Raw genomic sequence first — 24,877 nt, 5'->3', positions numbered from 1 at the left:
ATCTTTTTTGTTTTCAGCCAGCATTACCATATCATCTGTATATTTTAAGTTGTTTATGTTGACTCCTTTAAATTCTGCTAATTCTTGGATGATATTTTCAGTAAAGAGGTTAAACAATATAGGAGAAAGAACACGGCCTTGTCTGACACCTTCTTTACTGGGAATTCCTCTGAAGTTTCTCCTGCAATTTTTATTGAGATAGTTTGCTTCCAATTATAGTTTTAGCAGTAATCTGGTATCTTTGCCATCTACTCCTAATTTTTTGATGCATTGTGTCAGTTGTTCGTATTCTACATTGTCAAAGCCCTTTGTATAGTCAATAAAACATAAATAGACTTCTTCTTGCTTCTCCAGGTGTCTTTCTATAATAGTTCTAACATTTAAGAGTCCTTTTCTAGTACCTGTATTTTCCTGTAACCAGATTGTCTCATTAATTTCCAATTTCATTTTATGTTTAATTCTTTCTAGGATGATATACAGCATAACTTTTACTATCTGACTGATTATTCTGTACTCTTCACATTTGATTATCTTAAATTTTTTAGGCAATGGTAGGAATGTCAAGTTCTTAAAATCTTTTGGCAGGTGTCTAGTTTCATATGTTTTTCATATATAGTGTTACATATGTGAGTCAATGATCTTATGACCTTATCATCATTATTATTATTATCGTGTAACACCTCCACGGAGTCCAAAGACTCATCGAGGGAGGGCACCTACTCTATAACTCTCCGTCTCCACCACTCCACTAAGTGCAACTACCTTCATCATCTACAACAATGCCATCTATCGCTGACCACCAACTCTAGTATTTTCACAGACAATCACAAACATCCATGCCCACGGCAGGATTCGAACCCACAGCCTTTTGGCTGGAGAGCAGATACGCTAACCACTCAGCCAACCAGGCTGGCATCATTTAAAGCCTTTAGGCATAATTCCATCTGTTCCTGGAACTTTTCCTGGTTTCAGTTTCCTAATGACATTTGTTACTTCCCAGGTAAGAATAGTAGGCCCCTCCAAATTTTCTTGCAACGGCTTATCTATTCTGACATGATTGTAGAGTTCCTTTAAATACTCTACCCATCTATCCCTTATTTTGTCTTTCTCCATTAGGATATTTCCACTGGCATCTTCAATGCAATGAGAGCCTACACTTTTCCAAAATTTGTTAGCTCCTTCATTATTTCATGAAGTTCTCTAGTTTTGTGTTTTTTGTCCAAAAGCTCAATTTTCTTGCATTCATTGGGCCATAGTTCTTTTGCAATCCTGCATTCCTTCCTGATCTCCTTGTTTAAGTTCTTGTATTCAGGATTTTTGTGTTTCTTTCTTTTCTTCGTCATTTTTAGTATCTTGTCATTCATCTATGGTTTACTCACTTGTTCCCAAATTTGGGAATTGTTTGCTTTACTACCTTTTTATGCCCACTTTAAATTTCTGCCATCTATCATCGATCTCATCTTTAGGGTAAGGATACTTGGTGGAATCAGAACATTAACAGCAGTGAATTGTGCCTGTTTATTTAAAATTTTATCTTGTATTTCTTGATTTTTAAGAGACCAAAGATCATATTTTTCTGTGTTTATAAGTTTCATTGTTTTCTTTAATTTTATTGCTGCTTTAATGACCACAGGGTTGTGGTCTGATCCAATATCAGCCCTTGGATATGTTTTGGCTTGTAAGATGTTATTCCAGAATCTTTTTTAATCATTATATAGTCAAACATGGTGGGTCCTATAGCTGTCTCCAGGGATTTTCTATGTGTAAGGTCTTCTAGGAGGTTGGCCTTGGTTTCCCATGCAGGAAGAGATCTTTTCTGAACTCACTTTGGCATTTAGGTCTTCCCATAACAATAATTATGTCATCTGATTGGGCATTGTTAAGTGCAATTTGAATGTCTTCATAGAAATGTTCTACATCTTCATCTGGGTAATCAGAAGTAGCTGCATATATTTGGACGATAAAAATATTAAAAGGTTAGGCTGCAATTTTTAATGCAACTGCTCTGTCACTTATGGGCAAAATTCAAATAAGGATTTAGCAATCTTATTTTTTAGTACAAATGCTACTCCATTCCTATGACTGTCTCTGCTTGCATATATAATTGATTGACTCTTTCCATTTATTTTTCCACTATTAATCCATTTGACTTCACTGATACCAGCATTATCAATATTCATTGTTTCAAGTTCTTGTATAAGGTTATCTTACTTCTCAGCATCATATAAGGTCTGTATTCTAAGTTGCAAGCCTTGAGGCGTTAGGGATACAGCTGGATACAACCTTGTCTCTATTGCTATTAAATCCAACATGGTTCTCTGTTTCATGGTTTACTAGGGAAAGTTATGTGGTGAGGTTCCTGTCCCTTCCACAGTGACTGGCCACGTCTCTGTTTTGTCTTGGAGTGTGTGCCTGGACTATTTCACATAGTTTGCTGTCATGCCTTCGTTACCATTGTCGAATTAAATTTTGGTCACATGTTAACTCTGCCATTCGTCTTCAAGTGCAACAAGGAGGAGACACTCTCCTTTACTACAGCATGAAATGCTGTTACCTTCACTTAGTTTTGCATCCCTGTCGAGTCACAGTCCCAAGGGTGTGGCTGCTAGTGCACTCTACCAGCTACTTGGAGCCATAAGTGAGAGTTGCATGAGTAACAGGGACTAATTCCATCTGGCCACCAAAAATTTTGATGTGACTACTGAGCAAGCAGAGGTGCTACTCCTCCTACCCATACCTTACACCCCCATATTTTAAACTCTTAAAATCTTTATACGGAGATGATATTAATTCCTCAAAATCTGTGAGAGGCTCTGTTGTATAAATCATTAGCCCTCAGCAGAGTGACAATATCCAACTCGATGTTCAGTTTCACTGCACTTTCTTTCCCACACTTCTTCAGCCTTAATTACCATTCTTTTCATTTGTCTTTTAATAACGCTGTACTTTTCTCTATCCTGAGCAGTCTTAATGCTTAATCATTTCTATATATTTATAATCGCACCGACCGAGAGTTCACTTATGAAAAATACACCTCTCCGACATTTCAAGTTCCATAATATTAAAAGAGAGTTTTTGCTCTCTTGAGGTTTCTGCCTGGTCTCTGACGAAAAGCAACCAATTTGAAACAGCTGTCAGGCCAGTGAAACCTTATCAAAATGGAACAATAGGAGGTGAATATACGGACGCTTGGGCATAGTGATCATGTCTCCTATAAGGTCCAGCAAGGGCAAGTGTATTACCGTAAGCTCTCTGGTCAAATTTCATACGAAACTTTTATAGTTTCTGTATTCGGCTTTGAAATAATTCTGGATTTAATATCCATTCGATTTTTATAAATTTTGCATTGCCAAGCTCTTTATTGTAGTAAATTTGGCTCTTTATTGTAGTAAATATCTTTTATCTCCTTTTTTATGAGGATAGAAACTCCAGCTTTAGGTCTTTTGCTTTTATCCACTCCACTCTACTCTATATATGTAGATATTTACCTAGTTTTTCAAAATTCTTGGTTTTTTTTTTTTTTTTTGTTTATCTTAGAACTATAGCATCTTCTTTTTGTTTTCTACTTCCAGATATTTATATAGATACATATAAAAGATAAAATAGATATTTAGACTGTGCATATATTCCATCTCAAATATCATTGTTTTCCTGAAAAGTCATTGCCAAGAAGATTTACTGCTATTTCCTTTTTTGCCCTGAGATTTTGAGCAATATTATTTTTATCCAGACAGGGAGCTGATATATCATGAAATCCCAGCCTGTTGAACCAAAATTTGATTTCGGCAACATACCTTCTCTTAGGTATGTTGCTGACTCAGGGAAAAGATTCATTTGCCTTAGTTGGAAGATTTTAATGCCCCCAATTCAGGAATTAAGCTGGAAAAGGAAGATCCTGGCATTCAAATATTATAATAGCATTAGGGTTGAAAAGGAAAGTAGATCAAGAAAGAGACTAAATCGAGCAACTTTTTTTTATTATTTATTTATTTTATTATCCAATGGTATTATTACATCAGATCATAGAGATCAAATTCATGTATTTTATAAAGCACCTTTTCTGGGTTGTTATAAAGTTCACATTTAGACATGTTAATACAATTTAGTAAATGCAATTGTGATGCTTCCTCGATGTTACATATTTTGCAGATGGGGAAGATTTTTGTGCCATTGCTAAATTTGATTGGTCTTGAAGTAAGAGATCATGGTAGTGGCACAGCAATTAAAGTTGGAGTTGATGGTAGTTCATGGTTTTTCTGCTGAATATCATTAGTGATTCATGTCCTGGAGAATCATTCTTTTTACCTTTTCTTTTTGAGTAGTTTTAAAAATATCAAAATCTGTGGTATCACTTGATGTTAAGAACTGATACACTAGCTCTGTGCTTGGGCCATTGTTGTTTAATTTGTACATAAATGATATAGGGAGATATTCAATTGTTTGCTGATGATGCAAAGTTGGGTAGCGCAATAAAAAATCAAGCTGATGTTGAGAGTTTGCAGGATGATTTAAATAAGCTGGTAAAATGGGCAAAAGGAAATGGATGTCAGTTCAATGTGGAAAAGTGTAAAGTTATGCATTTTGTGATTAAAAGATTACCAGCTGTGTACTACATTGATGGAACAGTACTCCAAGAGATTGATGAGGCTAGGGACTTAGGGGTGTTGGTAGATAGGGAGATGAAGTTCACGGGACACATTACTAAGGTGTCCAAGATTGCACACAGAATTACTTGGTTATTGAGGAACATACTAACATCCTGAAATAAAGAGGTTATTATTCCCCTTATAAAGCGTTGAATACTTCTACATTTGGATTACTGTGCTCAGGTCTGGTCACCTGGATTCCTTGGAGAGATGAGGAGGTTGTGGAAAGGGTTCAGAGGAGAGCTAAGTTGGTTAGTGATGTAAAAAATGCTCTCTACATTGATAGATTGAGAGCTTGTGGATTGCAGAGGTTGGTTGATAGGCAGAGAAGAGGGGATATGATGGAAACATTTAAATTACTAAAAGTTTTTTATAAGATTGATGAAGGGGAATGTTTCAGCTGTGTGATAGTGATGGAAGAACAAGAGGTCATCCCTGGAAATTAAGGAAAAGTGTGGTTAACAAGGGCGTGAGAACAAGGTTTTTTGCCTGGAGGGTGGTGAATGAATGGAATGCATTGCCTGACTCAGTTGTGAGTTCTTCGTCTGTAAATGAATTCAAGAACAGATATGATAGATATTGTTTTGATAGTTTGGGTCTCCACGATGAGTCTACTGACTCCATGGAGATACCTGTAATAATAATGTTGCAGCCATTTTTGCTACTTCATCTACAGTTTCATTTCCCTTTAATCCCACATGGGATGAAATCCACTGAAGAATTATCTCGGAATCCTTGTGTAGTTTGTGTTTTTTGTTATGTCTTGAAGTATTTCTTGGTGGCTAGTGTATTAGTTCTTAATAGCTTGAAGGGCTGCTAAGGAATCCTTGTGTAGTTTGTGTTTTTTGTTATGTCTTGAAGTATTTCTTGGTGGCTAGTGTATTAGTTCTTAATAGCTTGAAGGGCTGCTAAGGAATCTGTAAAAAATATTTGTTTTTAGTCCTATATTTTGAGAGCCATAGATGAGCATGCCACTCCTGGAATTCCATTTGGATTTTTGGAGACATCTGTGTGGATCTTTATTGAATCATGTCATTATTTTTGAGAGTGCAAGTTTGGGAATTTCTAAGTTTTCTTTCTTTCTCATGTTTCTCTATTTCAAAATTAATAACTGTATTTTTCCTGTCTTAATTTGGAGGAAATGCTAGGTATTTGGTTATTTTATTTGGACAGTCTGAGGGAATTTTGGTTTCCATGATTTTATGCATTGTTGATTTTTTCTTTATTCTGTTTGTTGGTTGCCACTTTTTAAAGAATTCACTGATGTGCAAGGTTAGCCCTTTTTTTTCTACAAATTTAGTAAGGTTTTCTTGCCACCTAATTTTCAAAAGAGCAAGGTTGGATTTGAATTCTGCTATTTTAACAGGAGTGGTATTCCTTAGTCCACATCTGATTTTAGCTGCATTTTTCTGAATTTTTATAATCTTGTCTGAACTGGTTTGTGATGTTTACATCCAGATGGGCACATCATATTCCGTTATGGGTCGGATAATAGAGGTGTATGTGACTTTTAAGCTTTTAGCATCAGCTCCACATTCTCTGCCTGAGATACTTCTTTTCACGATATTTATTCTTCTTTTTACTCTGACTGCAACATTGTTAATATGTTTATTAAAGCTTAATGATGGATCCAGAGTAGCTCCAAGGTAGTTGGGGTTTTCGTTAAATGTAATTAGTTGATTGTATAGCTTAATCTCTGGTCTCCACTTTCTGAGGTGATTATTAATTAATTGGGATCTCCGCAAGAGTCTACTGACTCCATGGAGATACCCGTAATAATAATAATGTTGCAACCATTTTTACTACTTCATCTACAGTTTCATTTCCCTTTAATCCCACATGAGCTGAAATCCACTGAAAAATTATCTCGGAAGCCTTGTGTAGTTTGTGTTTAACCCTACTAAATTTCTGATTTAGTAGGGTTAATTTTGATTTATTTGGTTTTGACAGTACTTACATATGTGACCTGCTGTTTCTAGATTGTTATGAGTTGAGAATAGGACTAAATCATCAGCAAACATAGCTGTCTTTGTTTCTTTATTTATATTTTTATCTGAGTCATTTAAGTAGATGGAAAAAAGAAGTGGGCTCAAAATACTGCCTTTAGGGAGTCCCTGTCTGATTTTCACTTTCTTGGAAAAATTATTTATTCCAACTCATTGTTCTATTTCTTAGAAAGTCTAAATCCAGTTTAGAATCTTTCCTTCTATTCCAATGTGACAAAGCTTGGAAAAGAGTTTCTGCCTCCACACCTTGTCAAACGCATTGCTGAAATCTATAAAAGCTGCAATGGTGGATTTGGTAGGTTTGAACTGAAAATCTTGAATTGACTGAGTTAAGTAGAAAAGTTGATCAGGTGTATTTTTGTATAGATAGTAATTCAAACATTGAAGTATCATTTTTTCCATCAGTTTGCCTGGAATTGTAGTAAGTGAAATTGGGCAATAACTTCCTAGTTGGTCTTGAGGTTTGTTAGGCTTTAAAATTGGTATGATTATGGCTGTTTTCCAGTTTTTTTTTTTTTTTTTTTGAACTTTTCCTTGTTTTAGGCTATTGTTGTATAAGTGAAGTAGCCAATCTAGGACTAGGGGAGGAAGCTTCTTGATCATAATTCCATGTATGTTATGCAGTCAACATGATTTATTTATAACTATTCTCTTCAAGGCATCTCTCAATTCAAAGATTGTAAATGGATGCTGAAATAATTTGTATTTATATTATATATATATTCATCCGGGTCTTTTAGTGTGTTAGTTTCACTTGCTTTGGTAGGTCTCTTTGTATTAGCAGTCAATTTCCAAAGTTTGATATCTGAAGTGTTTGGATTTAATTTGTGGCAGAATTCTTGCCACTTAGTTCTTTGTAGTATATTATATTTATGTTTAATTTCAGCATTTGTCTTATTGTACTCGAACCTGATTTCTGGAGAGCTTCCAATTTTTAAGATGTTAAATAATTAATTTCTTTTAATTATTTTACTGGCAAGTTCCTCGTGAACCTTTGTGTAGTTTGAAATAACTTTTCTCCTGTAGCCCTTTGGGATACTTTTCTTTGCTGCATTTAGGGTAGTATTCTTCCAAATTATGTAGTTTTTGTCTAGGTCATCATGGTATGGGTGTGATCTTTTAGCATTTTGTTTACTTCATCCTTGTAATTCCTCCCAATTTGCCTTTTGGAAGTTGTGGTGACATTTTCTTTTTGGGTGGGTCTGATCATTTTTGAGTCAGTTAATATTGAGGTATGGTCACTTCCTACTGGTTCCAGAACAGAACAAATAGCTTTCTCATGAAGATCTGGAAACACAGCAGTAATATCTAGGGCATCTTTTGTACCATAAGAATGAGATAGATAAGTGGGTTCTCCACTGTTGAGCGTTATTAGTCCTGTTTCATGTAAGAAATTACTCAGGTTTTTTCCTCTCGAGTTTATTTATTATTATTATTAAAGAGTCCTTAGACTCATCAAGGGAAGCCCTAAACATCATATCAAGAACAACTATTCAGCATTCGCATGGTATCTATCATACTTTGCTTTGAACTCATTCACAGTCATGGCACCCACAACAAACTCTGGCAACTTATTCCATTCATTCACCACTCTCCAAGTAAAAAACCTAGTTCTAACACTCTTGCTCATTTTCCATGGATGGCCTCATCACCAAGTTCTCCAATATTTCTCCCGTCACCAAGCCTGTTCCGAAAAATTTCCTCTGTATTAATCTTGTAAAACCCCTTCAGTAATTTGAATGTCTCAATCATATCACCCCCTTTTCCGAATATCAACCAATTTCTGTAACCCACAGATCTTCAACCTGTTCTCATAAGGTTCATTCCATAGACCAGCTATCATCTTGGTCACCTGCCTCTGGATCATCTCTACCTCCTCCCCATCAAGAAGAAACCAGGGGCCCAGATCTGGGCACAGTAGTCAAGATGGGGTCTTATTAAGGCTCGATAAAGAGGAACAATAACTTGCTTATCTCTGCTTATCAAAAATATTCTTCAGTAATCAAGTGATCTGATGAGCTGATTTAGGCACGTTTGCTATGTGCTCCATAAACTTCAACTCCCTATCCACTAAAACACCCAAATTTCTGGCTTCATCCTCCTGTAGTACAGTTCCACCAATGTGATATACTGCTGCTAATTTTTTCACCCCAAAATGCATAACCTTACACTTTGCTACATTAAACTGACAACCATTCTCATTAGCCTAGACTGCCAATCTATCCAAATCATCCTGCAAAAATTTTACATCATGTGCATTCACTATTGCTATACCCAACTTTGCATCATCAGCAAATAAATGAACAGTTCCTCTCAGATACTTTCCTATAGCAGTGGTTCAAGAACAAAACCCTGCAGCACACCACTAGTAACAGGCCTTCTTTTGGACTCCACTCCTGAATAAACTACTCTCTGATAACTCTCCATCAACCAGCCTCCTACCCATCTCACCAACCCTATATCCATCCCCATGTGCTGCAGTTTACTAATTAGAATTCCATGCGGTATCCTGTCAAAAGCCTTAGCAAAGTCCAGCAGTATCACTGTAAATCTATTACCCTTATCTAGTTCAGCCATCACTGTATTATAAAACGTGAGCAGGTTTTATAAAAAAACCATGCTGTCTACATACAGTATCCCATTTTCATCTATCCATTCCTGTATTTTGTTCCTGACTAATATCTCCAAAACCTTGACAATGATTCCTGATATGCTGATTGGTCGGTAATTTGCAACAGCAGTCTTGAAACCTCCTTTATGCAATGGAACTATTTTCCTCTCTTTCCACCCCCCCCCCCCCTCGGGACTAACCCAGAGCTGAGACTTAAATTAAACATTATGATCAATTGAACTGACATTTCCTTTGCCACTTCACGTAAGACTTGAGCTGGTATACCATCCAATCCCACAGATGTATTTACATTAAGGTTCTGTAATATACTATTCACCTCGATTTTATTCACTTCAATTCCTGTATCAGCCATTTGTTCTCTCATTCTTGCAATATCACAGCCCGTATGATATACTCTTGCAAAGTGTTCGCTTAGTAATTCTATTTCAGCTGATTCAGTTACCTCCCTGCCATCGGCATTCCTTAAAATCATTTTGCCGTATACATTTTTTCTTTTACTTGCAGCATGTCGAAAGAACTGTTTGGGATTCATTTTAACTTGCATTGCTAATTTCCTTTCATAATCTGCTTTGCTTTTCTTACCACATTAGTTACCCTTCTGGCCTGTGCTTTGTACTGTTCGTGTGCCTGCAGGTCTCCTTTCTCCTTAAATTTAATCCGCAATTGTTTCTTTTTTTGCAGCTCAAGCTTAATGGTGTTATTCATCCATTTAACTCCCTCTTGATTTACTCTCCGGACTCTAGGTATGCAGTCAGCCATTACCTCGCTCAGTTGCTCCTTAACCACTTCCCATGCACTATCAACATCCAGCCATTGCAGTTTAACATGCCATGGCACTGATCCAAGCAATCTCCTAAGCTTGTCATACTTACCAGCCGAGTAATTCCACATGTACCCTGCCTTAATTGAAAATTCCACACATTTAGCCACTTCCCAGGTCAAGACCTTATGATCACTCTCACCAATTGATGGCAATATGGTCATATTCATAATAGTCAATTTCTCAGATTTCTCAGTCAATTTCGAGCACTCTCGAACCACTAGTATATTCCATTACATGCTGTCTCAGGTAGTTATCCCTTAGTAACTGCATAAAATTCATTTCCTTCCTCCCCATTTGTCCTCTCCTCCCTCCAATCAATGTTGCCATAGTTGAAATCTCCCATAATAATTACCTGTCCTCCACTCATTGAGTCTATTTGCCTATGCATACTATCTCCATCATCTATTCCATCGCCTCGTCTATAGCAGCACCCAACTGTAAATTTTGTTCTGCTGACTTCAGTCTTACACCAGATAGCACCAAATGCGCTATTTTCACTGTCCCGAAGTTGAACTATTCTCTTTGGCTGCAGTTCATCAGCTATCATCAATAACACTCATCCCTCCCATTCTTTTCTCTCTGTCTTTCCTGAACACACTGTTCCCCCTCACATTCTACCCCACTAACTATATCATCTTCTGTTAGCCATGTCTCACTAATGCCAATAACCTGTGGCCAGGAAGAACTAACCAAAAGGCCAAAAATTCCTCCTTCTCATTCCTCTTCTTATTTCCTCAGAACCCCATAATAGGTGTTTGCTATTCATGTCTCTTAAGATAATGGAATTTTCTTCAAAGAGATGGGATACACTGGAAAGATTTGGTCTGGGTTTGTTAGGAGGATGATAACAATTGAATATGTTTAATGGCCTTTTATTTTCCTTGTATTTCAGTTCCTTCTGCTATTATGTTCAGCAACTTTATAGGACAAGTTTTGAATTAGTGTCAGGAGCCCTCCTCCATTTTGGTCAGTAGGCCTATCTTGTCGTATGATATCATAGTTTTTGATGTTTAATCTGCTAGTTTGTCGAAGTTTGGTTTCTTGGATGCAGATAATATCAGCATCATGTTTCATTTAGTTTTCTTTGCTTACTGGAGCAACGATACCATTTAAATTACATTTGATGATATTGATATTTCTTGTAATGGGTGAAATGATTTGCTCATTTCTCAACTCTGACATCATTTCCAAATCAAGAGTCATGTTGGCTGACTCTTGATTTGGAAATGCTGCTATATAATGATTATAGCAGCATAACTATGCTGCTATAATCATTAAACAAAGTTTAATGATTATAGCAGCATAGTTATAATCATTAAACTTTGTCTCCATGATGAGTAAAAAGATGCTGCTGTTATTAGATTATTCAGAGGGCACCACGAGGAGGTGAAAGTCAGATTTTGCCCTCCTGAAGAAAAGAAAGAAAGGAGTCTGATTCAAAGTAAGTGGAAGAAGAGACCAGACCAAGCTAGACGATGAGGATAGCCACTTCTTTTACTACTCAATCAATAGAATCAATACCCTTGTTGGTCCTCTGGTCTATATTCAGCTTATTTGAACTATCCTACCATATCTGGTGGAATCCCACATCCACTACCTAGGGGATTGGTCTTCTAAGGGTTTATAGGGTCCTCTGAAAGAACAAAATAATAGGTTTAATATTAAATAATAAGGCACTTGTTTGACTGGTGCAACTTTCAGCTATTATTAAGAAAGAATTTTTTTAAAAAAAATTATTATATTTATTCAAGTTTGACTATAGCAGATTGTTTCTCCATATTGAAGATTAGAGATTTGTTCTTTCACTCGTTAGTCTGAATTTTGTTAAAGGAGAAATTGTGTGTGTGTGAGAGAGAGTTCTTTTTTCTATGTCATTATATTTTGAAAGATGTATTGCAAAGTAAGGTACGTTTTTTTCTAATTTACACATTGAAGATACTCCATGCATGAGAGCTATGTGGTGGGAGACTGTTCAAGAGGACAGCAGTGAAGAGATGTATTTGAAGAGGAGGAGAAATTTGTTTTGTGGCTTTGGTGTTGAACTGTGTCAAATGTTATAAAAATAATAATAATTAGGAATTATCAGCATAATTACTGTTGTAAATTCCTTTAAATTTGTTAATTGTTATTATTTTTTTAATTGAGTGAATTATTTCCTGAAAACTAGAATTCTAAAATTTTATCTCAATTTTGCTATTTCCTCTTAAAAAAAAAATCTGGAAATGAATGTTTCCTATACCACTCTTCATAACAGAATGGCGAAGAAATAAACTCCTAAATTAGCAACAGTGAAGCCTGGTTTAGTTTTTCACTTATTAATGAAAAGAATAATATTATTTGGGAACAAAGTGCATTGCCATACATATACTAGAGTTAAGTAAAATGATTTTAGGAACTAGCAGAAATGATATGCATTGTTACACAGTGCAGCAAAAATCAAGAAATGATAGTAAAACGTGTGGGTAACACTTATTCATCAGTTCAACATGAAGGTTAATGAGTAAGTTCAGTTTCACTGCCAGCTGTGCACTTACTGTAAATTAAAAAATTCTTATTCCATATTGAACCATTTCAACTGTTTTCAAAGCTGCATTCATTGTGGTGAGATATCAGTGTTCTGGTCTAGCTAAGCATGGCTTCAACACAGAATGCTTTGAAAAGAATCCTGCTCATCCACAGAAACCATTCTAAGCATAAATATTTGTTCAGTGAGTGTCAGAGGGCTTGTTACATCATCCTAATTTAAACTGAATGATGACTTATCCAAAATGATTATGGCAGGATAATGTTAATGGATGAAAATGGTAGAATGGTAACTGCTGCAGAAGACATTGTTGAGATATTTAGTGATCAATTTATAAAGGTGTTTCATCCTGACCAGGGTGGAATCACGAGAAAATTAAGTGTAGAAGACATAGGAGAGGATGGCTTAATTGTGTGTGAGAAGGTGGAATTTGAGGAATAAATAACCTTGATGTCAATAAGGTGATAGGATTTGATGACATATCACCACCTGTATTAAGGGGATGTTCCAGGTAATTGGCAGTAGCATTGGTGTGCCTGTTTAATAAGAGTCTTACAACAGCACAGGTTCCAAGGGAGTGAAAAGAAGTTAAAATTGTTCCACTGCACAAGGTGAATACTAGAGGGATTGGTGAGAAGTAGGACAGAAATGAGTTGATAACCAGTATTCTCTGTAGATATCAGCATGGGTTTGTTAAATGGTGATCATGTTTTACTAACTTATGTACTATAACAAGGTTACAAATGCCTTGGAGATGCAAAAGCTTTTGACAGACTGCAAAACACAAGCTGTTAAATAAATTGAAACAGGTAGGATTGGATAACAGACTTCTGCGTTGAATCAGTGACTGGCTGTCAGATAGGTATCAGAAAGTTGTATATGGAGGTTCAGCATCCCAAAAGAGGAAAGTCACTAGCCGTGTACTGTAGGGGTCAGTTTTGGGACCATTGTTGTTCAATTTGTATATTGATGATATTGGGATTGGTTTAGCTAATGATATGCAGCTGTTTGCAGATGATGGAAAATTAGGAATTAGGACTCCCTTTCAAGTCTTCAAAATTCGAGTCATCAGAATTCAAGGAGAACCAGTCTGGAACATGGGGGGTTGGGTGCCTTAGGCACCAGGGGGAAGAGTCCCCCCCCCCTTGAAGACTTAACACTCGGGCTACCCTGAGTGTCGAGTCATCAGAATTCAAGGAGAACCGGCCTACCAGTCCAGAACACAGGAGGTTGGGCGCTGTAGCCTCCAGGGGGGGCATAGCCCCTAGTGTACATATATAATTATTATTATGTCACACCTCCAAGGAGTCCAAAGACTCATTGAGGGAGGAGTTGGGCACCTACTCTACAACTCTTAGTCTTTACCACTCAATACATCAATGCCATCTACTGCCCACCACCGCCACTAGTATTTTCACAGACAAACACAAACATCCACGCCCACGCCCACGGTGGGATTCGAACCCGCAGCCGTTTGGCTGCAGAGCTGATACGCTAACGAGACCAGAATTTTTTTTTTTTTTTTTTGTGTGTCTATGTTAATTTTTCTGTTATGTTCTCCTGAACTGTCACTAAAAGTGCAAGCAAAAATTCACCACTAAAGATGTACTGTATGATTTACTCCAAAATATCTGATTTTTAAAGTATCATTACTTTATTTATACTTTATTTCTGCTGTGCTTATACATAATTTATGTGTATTACAAGTACAACCATTGAAAGTTAGTCATTATTGGTAGTAGTAGTATTACTTAATACTGCCAAGGAGTTCAAAGACTCATCAAGGGAGGGCACCTACTCTACAACTCTGTCTCCACCACTCAATCCACAAACTACAGCAAACCACAAATATCATCATCATTCTACACCAACGACATCTACTGCCCACCACTGCCATTAGTATTTTCACAGACAATCACAAGCATCCATGCCCATGGTGGAATTCAAACCTGCAGTTTGGCTGGAGAGCAGATACTCTTACCACTCTGCCAACCAGACATGCACTGGTGTTGGATTGCATTTTGCATTAAACGTTGGCAGACAGAAGTGTGTACTGATTTACAGTGGACTATACTGCCTACCATTTTGGAGAATGTAAAAGGCCCATGCAGTTAGCCTAGTAACTGTGTGCTTCGCAACCATATGCCTGGGGAAGGAGTGTCCTAGGTTCGATTCCTGTCAGAGACATGAGGAGCTGAAGGACCATTCTCAGCCATAGCCAAGTTAGCCAGTCTTGGGTGTGGACAGTGGAGTTTTTCCCCAGTTTATCCTAGGGTTTTTCATCCCACAAACAGGCAAACCAGACCCATGAACATACAGGATACAGCCATACAGTCATACATCTCCTTGCGGAGATGTGCTTTGCATTATGGGAGATACTGAGACAAGGAGTGATGAGAGCTTGGTCCACCTTTACTACGAGTTTCCTCAGTCCTGGAGATACTTCAGGGACAAACTTTGTTTGCTTACACTTGGATAAAGTATTAAACTAAATTTATTATAATCTAACCAAGTGGAAAATAAACTTCCAACATCTTTCTCTAAATCCAGAGTAATTTAATAATAAGGTGGTACACCTTTTGGCAGCTTGTATAAGTAAATATGACCTCTCCATTGCTTCTGCCTTAGTATCACTTCTTCTGGGTAGTGGCCCTTCCCTTAATGTAGCATTATACATGTCTGCAAGGAGATGTGTTTTGCATTAAGGGAGATACTGAGACAAGGAGTGAGAGCGTTGTCCACCTTAGCCTCACGAGTTGCCTCAGTCCTGAAGATACTTAAGGTGCAAACTTTGTTTGCTTACACTTGGGTAAAGGATTAAACTAAATTTATTATAGAAACTAATCATCATCAAAAGACATTAGAGGATATTTTAGAGAATATGCTAACAATCAAAGGATATAATGATCTTTCTTTATATCCTTTGATTTCTCTCTTTCCCTCATCTTCTAAATGAAGAGGAGGGAAAGAGAGATCATCATCATAGTTTATTCACAATATGATACAATGTGAAAAGGGAAAAGAGATTTTTAATAAAAATTACATATTGCAAATTATGGTCTTCCTCTATAGCAATTGCCATCTTCTGGTTTGTACAGGATGAGGGATTCCAAGAAGGGTGAGACTTCAAGATGTCTGAATTGTAGTAGTTTTTTTGACTATATTGACAAGTATTCTTGCTTAGCCAGATTTAGCACAGTAGAGTTAGTGACACAGTCCATTCAAGTGTATTCAAGGATCAATCGAAACATGTAGTTGCAAATAAGTTAATTAGATCTGTAGTTTCTTGGTGCTTATTGTCCATGTTCGAGAACCATACAAGAAGATAGATCTACTGGTTGCATCGTATAGTCTTAATTTTGTCTTTAATGATATTAATGATGATTTCCTGATGGGGCTGAGTTTGTTATTTAAGACTAGAACCAGCTGTTTACATTTTCTGTAATGCTGATGTACGATCCAAGATATTGAAAGTCTACTCTTTCTAAGGCTTTATTGTTGATATTAAATGTATTCATAACTTATTGAGAATACTTTGGATGTTGATCTGCAGACCAATAATTTTAGCCTGTGCCTCTAGTAGACCGAGATGTTTTTGTGCATTTGTTGGTTCTGTATCAATAAGTACAACGTCATCACCAAAGCTAAGATCAGTTTTTTTGCATGGTGTGGGTGGATGTTCTAATATTAAAACCAAGATCTTCTGTGTTGATTGTCCGGAAGATGTAGTCCAAGCATACCAAGAATAAATAAAGTGCTAGTACATCACCTTGCAGGACTCCTGTTGTCACCAGAAAGGATTCAGATGTTTCTGTTTTAAAGGTTACTGTAGCATTGTAATCTTTATAAGGTGCTGAGATTGCTTGTATGATTTTTGAGGGTAGACCATAGAAGCTGAGTATTTTAAACATTGCTTCTCTATTAATGGAGTTAAAGGCTTTTTTTTTTTTTTTAAGTCTATAAAGTTTAAAATGAATGGTTAGTTTTTATCATGTGAACCTTCTGTGACTCTTCTGTGGCATTGTATCTGTTCTATTGTACATCATTTTTTTAGAAATCCAGCTGAAACAAACTTTCACATGTAAGGATGTCATTTTGTGTCTCTACAAGGGCTTGATAAGACCTCGCTTGGACTATTGTGTGCAGGTCTGGTCTCCTGGTTTCCATTATGATTCTGATACAATGCAAAGGGTGCAAAGGAAAGTTAAAAATGATATCAGGATTGTGGAATACAGATTATGAAGACCGATTGAGAATTTGTAGACTGCCGATACTAGCAATGGATTCTTAAAAGTGGTGTTAAGTTAAGTTTCTATTGAGTAAAATCCTATTTCCCTCCTCTTCACTTAGAAGAGGAGGGAAATAGAGATAGGAAAAAAAAATTGAGGAAGTAAGTTAGATGGCTTTGAAACATTATGATGGCACAGTGTAAGATGTAAGGGTTACTCAATATATGAGAGGTGCATGATGTATTCCTTGATTAGTTCCTGATCAGTTATATAGGCATCTTTTCCTTTCGCAGAGTTCCCCAGACAGTTTCTGCAGACGTCTAGGGCGTGTACATTGTTCCCTATCAGTATAGTTCCTAATATTTTGAACATCACGATAGACTTGCAAAGTGATATGTATGGTATAGACAACCAAAAAAAAAAGTGGATCTGATGGAGATTTCTTTTCCATAGCATGCTATGGAAAAGAGATCTCTTTATCAGTTGAAAGCAAACACATATAGAACTGATTAGGCATTGGCAATTATTCATTTTAATTATTTAATGGTATTAACTCAGAATACTACATCACAATTGATTAAGTTCATATTTTGCTGAATTAAAATTTAACTTTTTCAGGGTACAAAACATACTTTTTAGACTGAACATAAGATGCTTATAGTCAGTTGAGGTCATGATTCAAAATTATAATAGACACAAAAACTAACATGCTATATAGCACCCTCTACAAACAAATTTAAGTAGTTGTTGGACTGAAAGGACTTAAAATGACTGCCTCCCAATTTTTTTAATTGTAGTTTAAATGAAAAATCTGCAGGAATGGAAAGAATGTATGATAATCCCATTGCACAAGGGAGATGCAAAGATCAATGTATCCAACTATCAACCAATCAGTATCTCGGGAGTGTTGGTGAAGATTTTGGAAAAATTGGTTACGGCTTGCTTTCAGAAATGGGTTGACAGAGAATCTCCAGTTTGCAGCAAACAGCATTGGTTTACTAAGGAAGAGTCATGTTTTAGTACCCATGATACTTTTGGATTTTGCTAAGGCTTTTGATAGAATACAGCAAGGAATACTGTTGCATAAATTGGAGAATATGGGTTTGGATTATAAAATATTAGTATGGATAAAAGGATGGCTGACTGACAATATCAAAAAGTGGTATATGGGGATAACTAGTGGTGTACTACAAGAATCGGTTCTTGATCCACTCTTATTCAATCTGTATATTAATGATATTGAGAAGGATTTGACAAACAGCTATTTGCTGATGATGCAAAGATAGGTAGGGTAATCAGGATTGCTACTGATATGCAGTACTTGCAGAATGATTTGAATAGGGGGTAGGGAGAAATGGATGTCAGTTCAATGTCAGTAAACGAAAAGTTCATGCACTTTGGCCTGATTAGATATCTAATGTCGTATTATATTGCTGGGATTATGCTAGAAGAAACTGATGAGGCTAGGGATCTTGGAGTGTTAGTAGATAGGAAGTTCAATTTCAGGGGCCATGTAGCAAAGATTGCAAATACAACTCAAAAGATAATTGTAATGCAAGGATGTCATTTTGTCTCTCTATCTCTAGAAGGGCTTGATAAGACCTCACTTGGACTATATTGTGCATGTCTGGTCTCCTGGTTTCTATTGTGATTCTGTGATATAATGCAAAGGAAAGTGGTAAAAATGATATCATTATTGTGGAATATAGATTATGAAGACAGATTGAGAATTGGTAGACTGCAGACAATAGCAAACAGGAGAAAGAAGGGTGATATGATTGTGACTTTCAAACTTCTGAAAGGGTCATACAGGATTTCATTTGATGGAATTTTCAATTTTATGAAGGGTGGAGAGAGGACATCCTTGGAAGCTGAGAATGAATGCTGCTAAGAAGCGGGGTGGGGGGTGAGGTTTAGGTTTTTCTCTCATAGGGTGTGCATGATTGGAATGGATCACTATCGGATGTCGTGTGTGCAAGCAGTATTAATGAATTCAAGGATTAAGTATGATAGTTTGTGTGTATAGTATGTGGCCTCCCTCGATGAGTCCCTGACTCCCTGGAGGTCTCTCCTAATAATAATAATTTCATACATCAGAAATTGTTTAACATATATTTAGTACTGTATGTTAAACAACTATACCTTATTTCCTTTTTAGAAAATATGTAAAGGAGATAGCATTCCAAATGACAGCAGTTGAGGGAATGAATAAAGAGGTAGAAAAATGAAAGGAATATTGAAGACTCTGCATTTGTTTTAGAGTAAGAGAATAGAGAATGCCATTTTGTTGAATAATAACTATGGAATTATACATGTAAGAAATGCAAGCTGCAGAAACTAAACGTTAGTATTAAAGGTGTTTGCTGAGTTAGAGACAAAGCATTGATCAACCTGCTTATTCTCTTCCATATTGAATCAAGGATTTATAGGAAGATCTTAGGAACACCACAAAAAAAAAAAAAAAAAAAAAAAAAAAAAAAAAAAAAAAAAAAAAGGCAATTAGTGTTGAGTTAACAGTTTTTTAGAAGTGAAGTAATGCATTGATTGAATGGGAACATCTAATTTCTTGCTGAGGACATTGTATTTGTAATATTTATATGCTAAGAAGGATTAGTGGTTATAGTTCTCCAAAGAAAGGGAAATTCCATTTTGTGTAGAGGTAAGACTAAAAGGATTTTTTTTAAATGGTTTTTTTAATTGCAAGAAACAAGAGAAGATTGAATTTTGCTACTATTGAAATTACCAATACCAGAACCACAGTGAACAATAGTTTAGAAATCAGAATTTAGAACTGTAGAAGTTAATATGCTGATATTTTTTGTTGATTTATGTAGTGCAATGTTTATTACCATCATTTTTCCTATAATGCAGTATATGTTCTTAAAAATCATAGAATTTTGCACAATGAAATAGCACGACTTAGAGGAAAAATAGGGTTAGTGACCAAACATGCAAAACTGCACTATTTTCTATATATTTCACTTAAAAAACATGTTCTGCTGTTTATTTTCATTACTTGGATTCTTATAACCTGGAACGCTTACTCATGTTGGGGATGCTGTATTAAACACTTTTATCAAGAAAAGTATACAAACTTGGCATAACTGTGCAATACATGCTTGTAGGACAAATAAGATAAGAGCGAAGATGAGGTGCGTGTTTTTGTGTATTCCTTCCACCACAGGTCACTGTGTTCAGCTGGTTGGTGGTTTTTGCCTTTGCCTGATGTTACTTGGTAGTACAAAGCATAGCCACTTATTGAAAAATTGTATATGAGCTAACATGATTTTGCATTTTGGTGATGTTATTCCCTTATTTATAAACATGTATATTTATAAACATTATCATGTATAAACAAAGTTGTGCATTACAGACACACATTATAGGAGAAAAGAATCCATGCTGGACATCATCTGTTAGTTGAGAGGAAACCTCTCAACTAACAACACAGCAAAGGAGACACAAAATGCTTTGATTTTGGATTAGGAGGAGGACTTTCAAGTTCATGAATATGAGGATTGGGTGCAGGATGGAAAGCAGGTTCTATGACATGGTGCTGGAAAACACAGTTTCCATTTGGAAATGCTGTACATTTCCCTCATTCATCTTTCTTAATTAATTTTGGTTATATTGATGTTTTGGTTTTAACTATTTTGAGCTTTAGTTAGTATGTACAGAAGAGTAACTGATGGAGATTATCTTGAAACCCAGCTGTGATAGTCATGAGTCTTGTATATTGTTGGCATTGTTGCAAAGAACCAAGGTTTAAATAAGGAAGAAAAATTTAAAGTGGAATGGAGAGTAAACATTTTCAAACCTATAAATATTTTTTTTTTTTTAAAAATAAGTACATTGTGAAGGTTTTGAGTCAGAAGATTGAAAACAACAACCGTCTAATGAAGTAAATGAGAATCAGAAATCACAAAATCACTTTGTATTCTTATATTGCTATATGCAATAGACAGTGTATGGATGATTATAGATGTGTGTAAACTCTACATGGAAGAAAAAATCACATGATTGTGGTCTGAATTTGTTAGAGGGTAAACAACATAAAAGGTATGCTAAGAAAATGTCATTGGTAAGGATGAGATCAAGCATGTTTGGAGAGTCATTTAAGATTATCTGGTAGCCTAGGGGTGGGTAGACAATTGTTTGAAATCATTGATGAAAACAAATGCTTAGACATTTTTACCTGCTGGATAAGTGAGAGTTGGAAAAGGGGAAGCTATGTGAAGTTGTGAATATTAAAATCACCATGAAATATGACTTCACTATTAGAAAAGTTTGGAGAAAAATCACCATTAAAAAAAAAAAAGAAAATCTGAGTTCAGAATAGTTGTTGGCATTAGGATAATAAGAAACAGCTGAATTCATTAGAATGAAGCAGAAAGATTTTAGCAAAAGTTGAACATTCTAATATGGTCTGTCTTCTCCACTTTATATATACCACTGCCAGCATTTCTATCTTGAAATATTTCTGGAATGCTTCTTTCAGAATACTACACAATTTCCACTGGCAGTTTTTTCTTTATCGAGTCAATCAACTCAAAACACCAGCCTTTCAACATCAATTTCAGTTTGGGGAATAAAAAAGTCTGCTGGTGTAAGGTCAGGTGACTAAGCAAGATGCAGAATGACTGTTGTTTTGTGTTTTGCCAAAAATTAATTGATTAGTAATGATATGTGTGTGGGTGCATTATCATGAAGCATCCATTGGTTTTCCTCCAAGCATCAGTTTTTTTTTTTTTTTTTCTGATAGCCTCATGAAGACATTGCATTACCTCAAGATAATACTCCTTGTTCACTGTCTTGCCTTGTGGAAGAAATTCATGGTGAACAATGCCCTAAAAATTTGAAAAAAACTGTCATCGCCACTTTGACATTTGACTGCACTTATCTCTTTTTTTTGGATTGTAGTGACTCTTTTGACACTCGCTGTGATGACTGAGCTTTTGTTTTGACATCATAGCCATAAACCCATGTCTGATCCCTGGTAATAATGTTTTTTAAAAAGTGTTTATTCTTGTAAGATCAACTGAAAAGCTCCATCAACTCGAATTTGTTTTTGACAGACACAAATTTGGCTGCAATGTGATGCATGCTTAAATTTTGCATAAGAATCTCATGACAGACAGTGTTTGAAATGTTTACTTCTTCAGCTACCTCACAAGCAGTTAAATGGCAATTAGAATGAATGACTTCACAAACTTTTACAACATTTTCTTCAATTTTCGATGTTGATGGTCATCCTGAATGGGGATCATTGTCACCTGAAGTTCAGCCATCTTTGAAATGTTTCCACCACTCTTGTGTTTGAATCTGGCCTAAAGCCTCATTCCCAAATCTTGTTTTTAACATTTCAAATGTCTCCGTGAAAGATTTTCCCAATTTGACACAAAACTTCACACAAATTCATTGATAATGAGAATCGCCCATTTTAAATACAACAAAAAATTGCCAGACACACCAAACACATTTTGACAAACAATGTAGTACAATAACTAAGCAAAATATTACCCTACAGTTGTTGCTAGGCTATTTCCCAATGTTGTCAATAGATTGCAGCATATGAAGTCCATAGCTAGTAATGCTTGTTGGTGCAATAATTGGGGAGTTTTGGGAATTTCCTGGACAAACCTCGTATGTACAAATGCAACCTTGAAGACTGAAACAGAGTGTTTGTAATTGAAGAAGTTGAAATTGTAGCTTATGTTAGGAGAGTCAAATTTCAATCTTTCATTCGTTTTGTAGATTGCAGATTAAAATGAACATCATAAATTGGAGCTAAGACCATGAATCTGGAAGGTTTGGAAGTTTTTTTTCCTTTTCTTTTTCTCTATATAATCTTTCTCTTTGCATGACTTTTTCACAATTGTTAATGTTGGGTCAAAATTAGAAGGTGTCATGGAATACATGTTTAATAGATTCTTTACTACTTGTGGAGAATTTTACAACATTCCACTGAATCCCTTAGCAGTCTCTACCTCCACACACACACACACACACACACATGCGCGCACGTGCACACCAGTCAATTCTTACTGTCACAAAACTTTACTGTCACTGTCAATCCAGTATGCATCTATCAGTGACTGGCCAGCAAAATAAATCTTTAAAAGCTGTATGCTCAAAGAAATGTTTAATATCTCTATGATGTCTGATTAAACACCAAAATCATTCTTTTCTCCAATGAGAGGGGGGGGGGGGTCATTGCGTGGATGCCAAGCTTTGATCTCTGCCTAATTTAGTTCACTTCTAGATAGTTTTTTATAGTGTTATGTCTGTTGGCTGTGGAATATATATATATCCTGGGATACTAATGAATCCACTATTATAGGCCGAGATTTGGTTGTACCAAATGAACTTCATCAAAGTTCAGTGTACACCCCATTGTTGAAGCTAAACATCATTCCAGACTTCCTTGGGTTTTATTCTGGAGACTGATAAACTTGTAATCTGTTTCTTGATTTATCTCAAAAAGAATGTGTATATCACTCTTTTGGATCACATGCAATTGTGACTGCTGCTGTCCTCACTGTGATTTTCTGTCCTTGGCTAAAAGGAAAGAATGGAAGATTAAATCAACATTCAAATCTCTAAGGCATTCCAAAAATGGTCCAAATTTTTATTGTAGAAGAACTGAGAACTGGTAGATTTCTTCTGAGAAATTTGCCTTTACTCCCCTTTGTCAAAAGAGACAAAGAAGAGTTCTATCATCACCATTCACAACACATCTGGGGTGTGTGTGTGTGTGTGTGTGTGTGTGTGTCAGGGGTGAATGTTCAGGATGTGCTAGGTGTGTGGTGCTCATCCACTGAATAGCAATATCACCGATATTATATTTTTGCATTTATTCCCATTAAAGACCCCTGTAATTGTTTGCAGACTTCGCATGATTGCTAAAAGTAAACACAATGTACTAATGCTTCATGAAGAGGGCACTTTTCGATGTGTAAACATTGCATCACATTTGCATTAATAGCCTGGGTGTGCATTCAAAATACATACATCTTTGAGCCCCTTAAAAAGATGTACAGGCGGTGCAGCAGGTCAAATTCTTAGCATTCTAATAGTTTTAAATCTCTCAGAAGGAGAGGCAGGGTGAGCCTTGAGACAATAGTACCTAGAAGCTGTGATTGGTTATTGTCAACCAATTCATTTGAACGTCATTTGTCATGAGTTGCTGTTTTTGTTTTCTGAGTTTCATCTGTTTTGCATGCGTGAAGTGTGTGTGAACTGACGTGGTAGGCAAGTTTTTAATATATAATTTTTGATAAATTTATAATTTTTTTGCTCATTTACAATGGAAACACAGTATGTAGGCAAAAGAGGTAAGCCTTATCCTCCTCTTCCAAATTTTACACCTTTGAGTAATTCAAATATACCAACCAAATGTAGCATTCTCCTTCATTATTGTTTTCTAATATATAGTATCTTAGCGAACACATTGTCCCTCACTCCGCACACAGATTCAGTTGCAATTAGATAAATTAAAATATTCAAAGTTATTCTACAATTAATTGCATTAGACCAATTAAGATGAGCACTGATGTGCTATACACTCTTAAAACTTTCATACATCAATAAAAATGCTTATGCGTGGGTTACATAAGCCACGACAGCACACCCAACCGAAATGGGCATACGACACCACTGATATGTTTTTTTTTTTTTTTTTTTTTTTTTCCCATCATTGCAATTTCTGTTTTTGTTGAGTAGCTCTTTAAATGACTAGATAAAGCCAGTCTGATCAAGCAGAGTATTGGCATTTAAATATTTAGTTATAAATATGAAAATGTAGTTAATAATAGCAATTCTTTTAAAGAATACAATAATTCTTTTCTGTCCAGAAAATTTTTTTTATTAGAAGCTTGCTGTGTGCATTTATTTGAAGTGGTATACATAAAATTATATTAATTTTTTACTTATCACAAAAGTGTATCCTGTTAATCATTCTGCTAAGCGATTTTATTTATTAAGAAAGAGATTTTGTTTTTATCAGTATCAAAAGTTT

The 24,877-nt window shown here is 35.9% G+C and overlaps 1 protein-coding gene across 2 annotated transcripts in view; it reads left to right on the top strand.

Moving 5' to 3' along the window:
- The window catches only part of Golgin104 (coiled-coil domain-containing protein 186), a 502,507-nt gene that overhangs the window by 200,223 nt on the left and 277,407 nt on the right, over positions 1-24,877 (top strand). The gene's annotated exons all lie outside the window — the stretch shown is intronic.

The sequence above is a fragment of the Typopeltis vanoorti genome, chromosome 5 (genome assembly GCF_054136105.1).
Source record: "Typopeltis vanoorti isolate ZY-2024b chromosome 5, IOZ_Tvanoo_1.0, whole genome shotgun sequence".
In the NCBI taxonomy this organism is placed as follows: domain Eukaryota; kingdom Metazoa; phylum Arthropoda; class Arachnida; order Uropygi; family Thelyphonidae; genus Typopeltis; species Typopeltis vanoorti.
The sequence above is the reverse complement of the archived record's forward strand: the minus strand, read 5'-3'. Positions and strand labels throughout refer to the sequence as shown.